The following is a 9035-nucleotide window of genomic DNA, read 5'->3' on the forward strand; positions in this document are numbered from 1 at the left end:
AAGAAAAAGAAGAAGAAGAAGAAGAAGAAGAAGAAGAAGAATAAGAAGAAGAAGAAGAAGAAGAAGAAGAAGAAGAAGAAGAAGAAGAAGAAGAAGAAGAAGAAGAAGAAGAAGAAGAAGAAGAAGAAGAAGAAGAAGAAGAAGAAGAAGAAGAAGAAGAAGAAGAAGAAGAAGAAGAAGAAGAAGAAGAAGAAGAAGAAGAAGAAGAAGAAGAAGAAGAAGAAGAAGAAGAAGAAGAAGAAGAAGAAGATAGCAAAGAAGAATTATCCTCCTCCTCCTCCTAACGCTGAGTCACAGAAAGAAAATTCTCCTGATCGAGAAATTCCTTTGCCAAGGCCCACTAAAACAGTGCCTGTGGCCTCCTAAACTCATGAAGAAAATCCTTCTCAGCAACACATATTAGAAGAAGGTGAAATTCCTCAGTCTGAACACAAAGCTTCTCTTGCCCATGTCGAACCAAATGAATCGGTTCCTCCCTCTGCTCCTCAAACGACTCCCTAAGAACAACATCATCGGTCGCTAGTGCCTGTCAATGCTACAGTTTCAACTTCTATGGTGTCTGATCCCTCTCCACTACGAATTTCCCTGTCACGGCCCTAGAAATCTTCTTGTAACTAGTGGCATTACATCCATGCATCATGTTTAAATTTCATGAAACTTGAAATGGGGATTGTTGAAACCCTAGCACCAAATGAATTCAACTAGGTTCAATAAAAATATTTTCGATGATCCCAAATGCCCTTTAGAAAAGTTCATGATTTTTGTTAAAGGTGAAAACCTCTACCAAAAATCATGCACATATTTCTAGGCCATTCTGGATTTTTGAATTAAATCTTATTGTATTTGACTTTGGGCATTTAAAATACTATAAATAATTTAAATGTTCAAATAATGTTGGAACTATTTTTGGGCCACTAAAATAATTCAGAAAGTGTCCATGAATATTTTCAGGATTTTAGGAAATGCCTTGGTATTTTTCCTAAGCTCAAAACAGACACAAATAATTAGAAAACAAAAACAAAATTAGAAGACAGAAGAGAGGGAAACCTCCCTGGCCCAAACTTACCTGGCGCCCCACCACGGCCCAGCAAATGCCCAGCGCACCACAACCGCCACCGTCTTCAACCTCCTGCCAGTAGGCAGGAGGGCGTGTGCCCAATGCGCGCGCGCACGTGCCGGCCACCTCCTCCCTGCCTGGCTGCTCAATCGCCGCCCTGGATGCCTCCTGCGTCGCCACGCAACGCCTCTGGTCTTCTCTCACCCTCCCCGTGCTCCTCCTCCCCTCATCCCTCTCCCTTTCGCATGGTCCGAGCGCCACTGTCGCTGCCGACAAGCACCACCACGACCACCGCCTCTCCCTCGCTTCTCTGACCGGCCCAGAGGCTCTGCCTCGACCCCCTCTTCCTTCCACCCCGAGCCACGCCACCGCGGGAGCCCCACATCACCACCACGAGTCGTCTTCCCCGAGCATGGCCGCCGAACTCCATCGACGGATTCGCCGTCGCCAAGCCGTCTCCGAGCAAGCCGAGCCCCTCTTCGTGATCGCTGTGAGCTCTGCAACCATTTCCCCCTCTTCCCCGCTCCATTTGATCGTCGTAGCCGTCGCCCCCTTGATGACCGAAGCACGCCGCCGCACGAGCTCGTCGCCGACGAGGCTCCGGTGGCCAATCGGTCCCGTTCTTATGCCTGTTAGCTTTGTGAGAGCCTGTAGAAACCTTAGGTGCTACCCGTTGACCCTCCCGTGCACGATGTCATCATTTTCATCGGCGCCCGAACTCCGGCCACCGCCGCGAGCTCCATTCCGGCAATCTCCGGCCACCCCTGCTCCAGCCGCCGCCACCTCTGGATGCGCCGCATCCCCAGCTACCTGTAGCCACAAACCGCGTCCAAAACCGAGCCCTGTGGGCATTTTCCGAGCCGCGCCGCCGTCTCGGGCCTCGCCGGCGTCGAGTCGCTGGTTGGTTTGACCCCGCTGACCTAGGGTTGACCTTGTTTGACCCCCCCAGGGTCACTGACGTGCGGGCCTATCTCTGTTAATCTTTAGCTAGATTAGATTAGTGCTAATTAACCCTGACAGTTGATTTAGACACTGACATGTGGCCCCAGGCCCTTAAGTAACCTTGGTTAGGATTAGATTAATGTTAATTAACTTGGTTAGTTAGGTTAGTTGTTGACCAGTGGGTCCCACTGGTCACGTTTGACCTGGACGGTGCCTGTTGACCTGGTGACGTCACACAGACGTCATGCTGACACAGTTAACCATTTTCTGGTTTTAAAAATAATTAGGAAATTCTAGAAAATGTTTAAAACTCCAAAAATTCATAGAAAATCAACCTAGCTCAGAATGAAATAAATTATATATGAAAAATGATCAGAAAAATCCAAAGAATCTGTTTATGCCATGATCATGCATGTTTGAACAAGTTAACCTCATTGAATAGGACAAATGATGATTAGGGCAAATTATGAAATAACATTTGGAGTTGGAATTTGATCTTGTTTGAGTTCCACTTCAATTAAATTGGCTAGATGTTGCATTAGGTCAATTTAGTACCTTAATATGTCATATCATTCGTTCGCTTGTGCATTGCATTAATTGAATGTTGTTTATGTTCCCTTGCCGGTAATTGTCCCCTCTCAGTAGACGTGTTTTGACGGTGAATTCGATGACACCAATGAAGAGCTATAACATCTTCAGAAGTGCCAGGCAAGCAAAAACCCCTTTGTTCATTCTGATACAATCCCACTCTCTCGCTCCTGCTCTCTTTTACTGCATTAGGACAATGACGATTCAATTGTTACATGTTGCGGTAGTTGAACCCCTTTTATTTGCATGACCTGTCATTGCCACAGTAAATAGATGAAACCCACTAGCATGAGTAGGAGTTGTTTGAGCCCTGATGTGCCTACTCATTCATGTTTGTTTGTCATGCCTGCTATTGCTTAGAGTCGTGTCAGGTTTGATTCATCGGGGATGAATTGGAAAGTTGTGAACATGTCCTACTATGTGTGAGCTAAGTGTGTTGAACACGATTTGGTAAAGGTATCGATGAGAGGCCATGTAGGAGTACATGGTGGGTTGTTTCATTGGAACCGTCCTTAAACACCGAGATATGTATGTGTGATTTAAGAACCAGCTACTACCATGCATTGGGCCTGAAACCAATGGACCCTCTCGGCTTCTTAACCACTCTAGTCCTTTGTCCAGGAGTTGCAACTAGTTTCTGGTGTTTATAGGATATGTGTTGGCGGCCGTGCGTAGCGCTGACCCTAGGGGTGCGCTATGATGCAGTAGATACACCATGGCCGGGCATGCCGGGCGCCCGTTTGGTGTCTCACAACCCTGTACACATCGTTCGGGGCCGTATGTGGAAACCTCGGCCGGACTCCCTGCGGATGGAACCTGGATAGGCGATAAACCTGGACTAGAGACTTGAGTGTTTAGGTAGGCCGTGGCCGACACCCTCGTTGGGCTTCCGCTTGAAGGTTGCCGAGTACATGTCGTGTAAATGGCGGTAAGTGGTGAGAGCCTGTGTGAAGAAGTACACCCTTCCAGGGTTAACATCATCTACTCGAATAGCCGCGTTCGCGGTAAAGGACTACTTGGTTGCCTATACAGTTCATAGACAAGTGAAAGTGGATACTCTAAAATGCGCAAGATAAGCGTGAGTGCTATGGATGGCGTTCTCGTAGGGAGACGGGAGCGGATCCATAGTGGTGTATTGATATGGTGAATATGTGGACTCGTGTGCACCACCTCAAAAGAGTTGCTTGTATTCGTAGTTCAGGTTAGCCACTGAGTCAAAGCTGGCTTGCTGCAGTTAAACTCCACTACCCCTTTGTTGATACCGATGCATATGTAGTTAGTTCTGATGTAAGTCTTGCTGGGTACATTTGTACTCATGTTTGCTTAATTTATGTTTTGCAGAGAGACTTCAGTCATGCTAGTAGTTCCACGTGGACTTCGACGTTTAGCTTGATACCTTAGCTACAATCTTGTGCCCTCGGCAGGATCTAGTAGATAGTCATGCTTCTTAGCCTTTTTCATTGATAGATGTCTGTACTCAGACATGTTAAGCTTCCGCATGTGCTTTTATTTATATGCTATGATTGTTGGGTCATGAGACCCATGTTTGTATATCTCGCTCCTCGGAGCCTAATGAATAATACTTGAGTCGTAGAGTTATGTTGTGATGCCATGTTGTATTTACACTTATCGAGCATATTGTGTGTATGATTGAAATGCTTGGTATGTGTGGGATCTGACAACCTAGTTGTTTATCCTTGGCAGCCTCTCTTATGGGGAAATGTAGTCTAGTGCTTCCATGAGCCATAGTAGTCTGCTACAGCCCGGTTCACAGGAGTCCTGCTAGCCCAGCACTACTGGTCAGGACACTTGACTGGCCGGCATGTGTTTCACTTCGTTCCTGTGTCTGTCCCTTCAGGGAAATGTCATGCGGTGACATCCAGAGTCCTGCCTAGCCTACTACAGCCCGGGTTCCCGGAGTCGTTAGCCTAGTGCTACAGCCCGAATTCACACGCTGCTGACCGACATGCTCGATGTGATTCATGTATGCCTGTCCCCATAGGTTGGTGCCGCTTTGGGTTTACGACTAGCCATGTCGGCCCGGGTTCTCTGTCATATGGATGCTAGCGACACTATCATATACGTGAGCCAAAAGGCACAAACAGTCCCGGGCCATGGTAAGGCGACATCCATGGAATACCGTGTGTGAGGCCGCAAAGTGATATGAGGTGTTACCGGCTAGATTGATGTGACTTGGAATCGGGGTCCTGACAGCGTTGGTATCAGAGCCTGACTGCCTGCAGGATTACCAAGCCAAAGTGGTCGAAGTCGAGTCTAGAAATGCTTTAGTTATTTAAGGGAATTGATTGTGGAAGGGAACGTAAGGCTCTTTTTACTCCTTTACCCTATGCCCTTCTGATTTGAGTCAACCTCTTCTTTTCTACGGGGATTAAGAATTAGGCCTTCTCATCTATCTATCAGGATAATGTGCTACTAATCCATAGACTTATAGAATTGATAGTTTCAAGCCTCAGTTCCGTTCCTACTACTTCCGTATGTTGATAGTTGATCTCGGAACCATGATATTGTGTTGTTGAGTGGTTATGCCACCATTTTTGCAGGATGTCTCAAATCTTTTGAGCATTTACAACCGTTATGCTGTCTGAGTCATCCCAGGTTTCTAACTAGTCTGATGCATTTGCAAATTCCTTCCTCCCGTTACCGACATTCCTTTGGGCCAGTTTAACCACACTAATCGGTGAGTTGAGGTACTCTGTTGCCTCGACATATATGTTGGAGCTATTATTACGACCCTAGGTGTTTTAGGGAGTCACCTAGTAATCTAGCTATGTTTTGTGTTCCCGGTGTGATTATTCTGGCCACCATTCTCGAAAGCATTCCGTGATGCCATTTAGTAGTAGGTATTCTACTCTTGGGTTCCTGACCCAAGATTCTCTCCACTTACCTTCTGTTGATAGTGTTTGCTAGTTCCTTTAGAATATTAGTAACCTTTGCGATAGTCCTCGAGGTCCGTGGTATTTTCTTCTTCCAAGTACCATGAACTGCTTATGGCAGAAGTTCTTTTGAACCAAAAGATCACAAACCAGAGTGCTTTTGATGAGTTCTCCATTCTGCATTATGAATCTGCCAGTTCTACCTTTCTGCATGGGTTATCCAGAAGAAATGTTGAACTTGGTTCGACATACTAATCTATGCATCCACAACTCAGAAAGTTATTTGTTCCTTGAGTTGACCCTCCTCAGCTGTACTCCGACCCTAGTCTATCAATTGATAGTTAGGAATAGTTGTGCATTCGTGTTCATCGATGCCTATTACTCTTGTGGTCCGTCAAGCCATTCTATTCCGGAATGACTAGGGGAAACAAACTCCAGTACCTCATCCATTTCTAGGATTGGGTCAAAGCAATTGTAATCCGCAAATCAAATGCCAATCCAGCTTTTGATTATGTTCTACCTTGGAGTATTACCATCTTTATATTAAGATTGTCATGGCAATTGCACACCATCCTATGAACTCTTGATACAGTGGTACTTCTCGCCCTCATTTTTCATTCCTCGGCCCCCATGTTGTTGCAACCGGAATGACGATGAGTGAATTATGATGTGTGAAATGAATACTACTAGCAACTCCATTGCTTGGTAGCTAATGGACAACAATTTCATCCTTAGCGTGTTGGTTATTGAATAATCATCCTAAGATTGATCGTGCTACCTAGTCCTTATTTCTGGTGCACTCTTTGATCAATGAGTTAGGATTATTCAACCCCTTTCTTATTTGATCATATCATCTTGCCTCGAAAGCAAGATTGTTCTCGAGCATAGTAACATATCGGTGGTTCATGATGTTCCGAATATCTTCTCGGAAGTATTACCAGGTTGTCACCTGACTGCTATGTTGAGTTCGTGATCATGCTGGTTTTCCTCCAAACCACCCATTCTCCAAGAATCTGTGTTGGATACCCCTGAGCTAGTTGGTTAAGCTAAACAACAACTTGGAGAGTTGGAAGATAAAAGCTTGTCTGACTTAGTTCGTGTCAAGGGATATCTTTTGTGTGTGTGTTGAAGAAAGATGATATCTTCATCGATTGATCCTCGTGATCAGTTGTTGGATCTATTGTCTTGTCCAAACTTTGTTTTGAGTGTGGGCTATCCTCAAATCAAATCAGAACCAATGATGTTCGTAATGTTGTCTTACTCGTGGTTGACTCCTCGATCATACACCATTACATCTTTGGTCTGACCAATACTATCACATTGTTCACATAATGGTGGAAGTCCAGTGATATGGAAATTCCGATGAGTTGCTGTTGAGCCCATCAGCGGCATTTTGTCTCCTCCATGATTTGTGTTGAACATTCAGCTAGTGTTGGAAACTTGTGTAAGCATTTTATTCATACCCCGTTCATGAAGTATATGTTTGGATGAAAGAAGTGACTTCCCTTGATTCACATGCATTTGATGTAAGTTGCCGCCGTGAATTCGAGAAAGTTTGTTTTACCTCCTCTGGAATCATCCCAAGTCAGTCATGCATGTGCGAAGTATTCTATGGTCTGATAGACTGGTCATCTTCATTCCATACGTATCCCTAGCACACCAAGCCACTGATTGACTTGTTCAGGGAGAAGAAGTTCTCCATAAGAGCTAATCATATGACTTATGCAAGGACTTCGATATCCTTGATGATGGTTCCCAACCAGGACTCGGTAGTGTTTCATTGTAAGACCACCATGTGGTCATGCTTGTCTGGGACAGCGTGTTCACATGTGTTTAGCAGAACCAGCTCATGTTTTGGAGCTTACTACCATAGTCCATTTCCTGAGAATCTCGCAATGTCATCTCGTCGATTTGTGTTGCAAACTTTCAGTTTCTTTCTAGACTCGATAAGTTTGGAATATCCTGACACCAACCAGATCTAAATCTCAGGCAGATGTGATGGTTGGGACATTTTCCCAAGAGCTATAATATTGGTCTCTCTGTAACCCGGTAAAGTGGATGTCGTGGCCAACACACCCAGCCGGAAGACCTATTATTGTAGTATCTTGATTGAGTAAGTTGGCCACCTCCCCATAAGTATTACGTAGGATTTACTCCAGTAGTTATTCCTTATGGATTCCTGAGCTCCCAGAGTCTGACCTGCTACTTGATGTTCTAGATACCAAACCATTTCAATGAATGGGTTAGGCTAGCACATCAAGGAGAACATTAGAAGCGGAGCGCTAAATGTCTCTCGGTCGATCATCCAGATTTTGATCCCTTGGCCTCGCTAAGGTGAAATCTGAGAAAGTGTTATCTTTCTTTGCATCTGCATCTTCCACCATTATTCATCATGGTAGCATGTTGTGTTGCCAGGATCCTTGACACGGATATTGGTAAAACCTTGATGAATACGGAAATGCTCAAGTTCTTGAGAGCACGCGCAAGCACTAGGATTTATCGTCGGCATTAACTGGGATCCGTTCTCAGTTTCTTCGATTATGCCATAACCTTTCAAACAGTGGAATCTCTCTCTACTGTTGGGTTTCTCCCCAGTTACTAGAATCATTCCCAGCATTTGCATTTTGTTCCCAGCTTGCACCACCATTGTGTCATCCTACTACAGACTACCCTTCTCAGTAATTACTGATCAGGACCATCTTCAAAGTGGTCCTGCCATGGGTTCCATCCATTTCCGATGATAAGCAAATCATCGATCGCGTTTTCTTCAACAAGGTAGTCCACATCATCCATTCTAGCCGAGTATGTCATTCTCTCGAACTCCGTCAAATGATCGTTTGTGAATTGCCTTAGGTTGGTATAGAGAGTTTCAATGATCGATGTATCAAAAGTAATTCTTTTTGCCACTTAAGGGAATACTCCTGCGAGTCACCTTCCTTAAGATGTCTCGTTATGGTATCATGGCAACTCAACTCCTTGCTACATTGACAACCGTTGACCACCTTCTTAGGTGTGGAATTGTTGCCTACCTAGTGAACCTTTGTCATGTGTTTCACTCCATCCCTCTGGACCTATGCTTCGTGTCTCAGCTCGAGAGTTGTTTCAGCGTCTCGCTCCATGAGTTGATCTTGAGTTGTTTGATCTTCAATAAGATAGATCCTTCTAGAGTTTTCTCTTTCCTCTCATTATCATGTTAGTTGGAGTTCTCGGGGCAAGACATCGAGACAATGATGGTGATCGAATCAACGGTATTATGAAGTGCCACCTGGATCATGAAGATTGTGTTAGTTTGCATTTCCCTTCCATCTTACCCTACGCTTGAATCTCGGGGCGAGATTCTTGTTTAGTGGGGGTGAGTTGTCACAGCCCTAGAAATCTTCTTGTAACTAGTGGCATTGCAGCCATGCATCATGTTTAAATTTCATGAAACTTGAAATGGGGATTTTTGAAACCCTAGCACCAAACGAATTCAACTAGGTTCAATAAAAATATTTTCAATGATCCCAAATGCCCTTTAGAAAAGTTCATGATTTTTGTTAAAGGTGAAAACCTCT

This window comes from Triticum dicoccoides, chromosome 4A, assembly GCF_002162155.2.
Source record: "Triticum dicoccoides isolate Atlit2015 ecotype Zavitan chromosome 4A, WEW_v2.0, whole genome shotgun sequence".
NCBI classification, from domain to species: Eukaryota; Viridiplantae; Streptophyta; class Magnoliopsida; order Poales; family Poaceae; genus Triticum; species Triticum dicoccoides.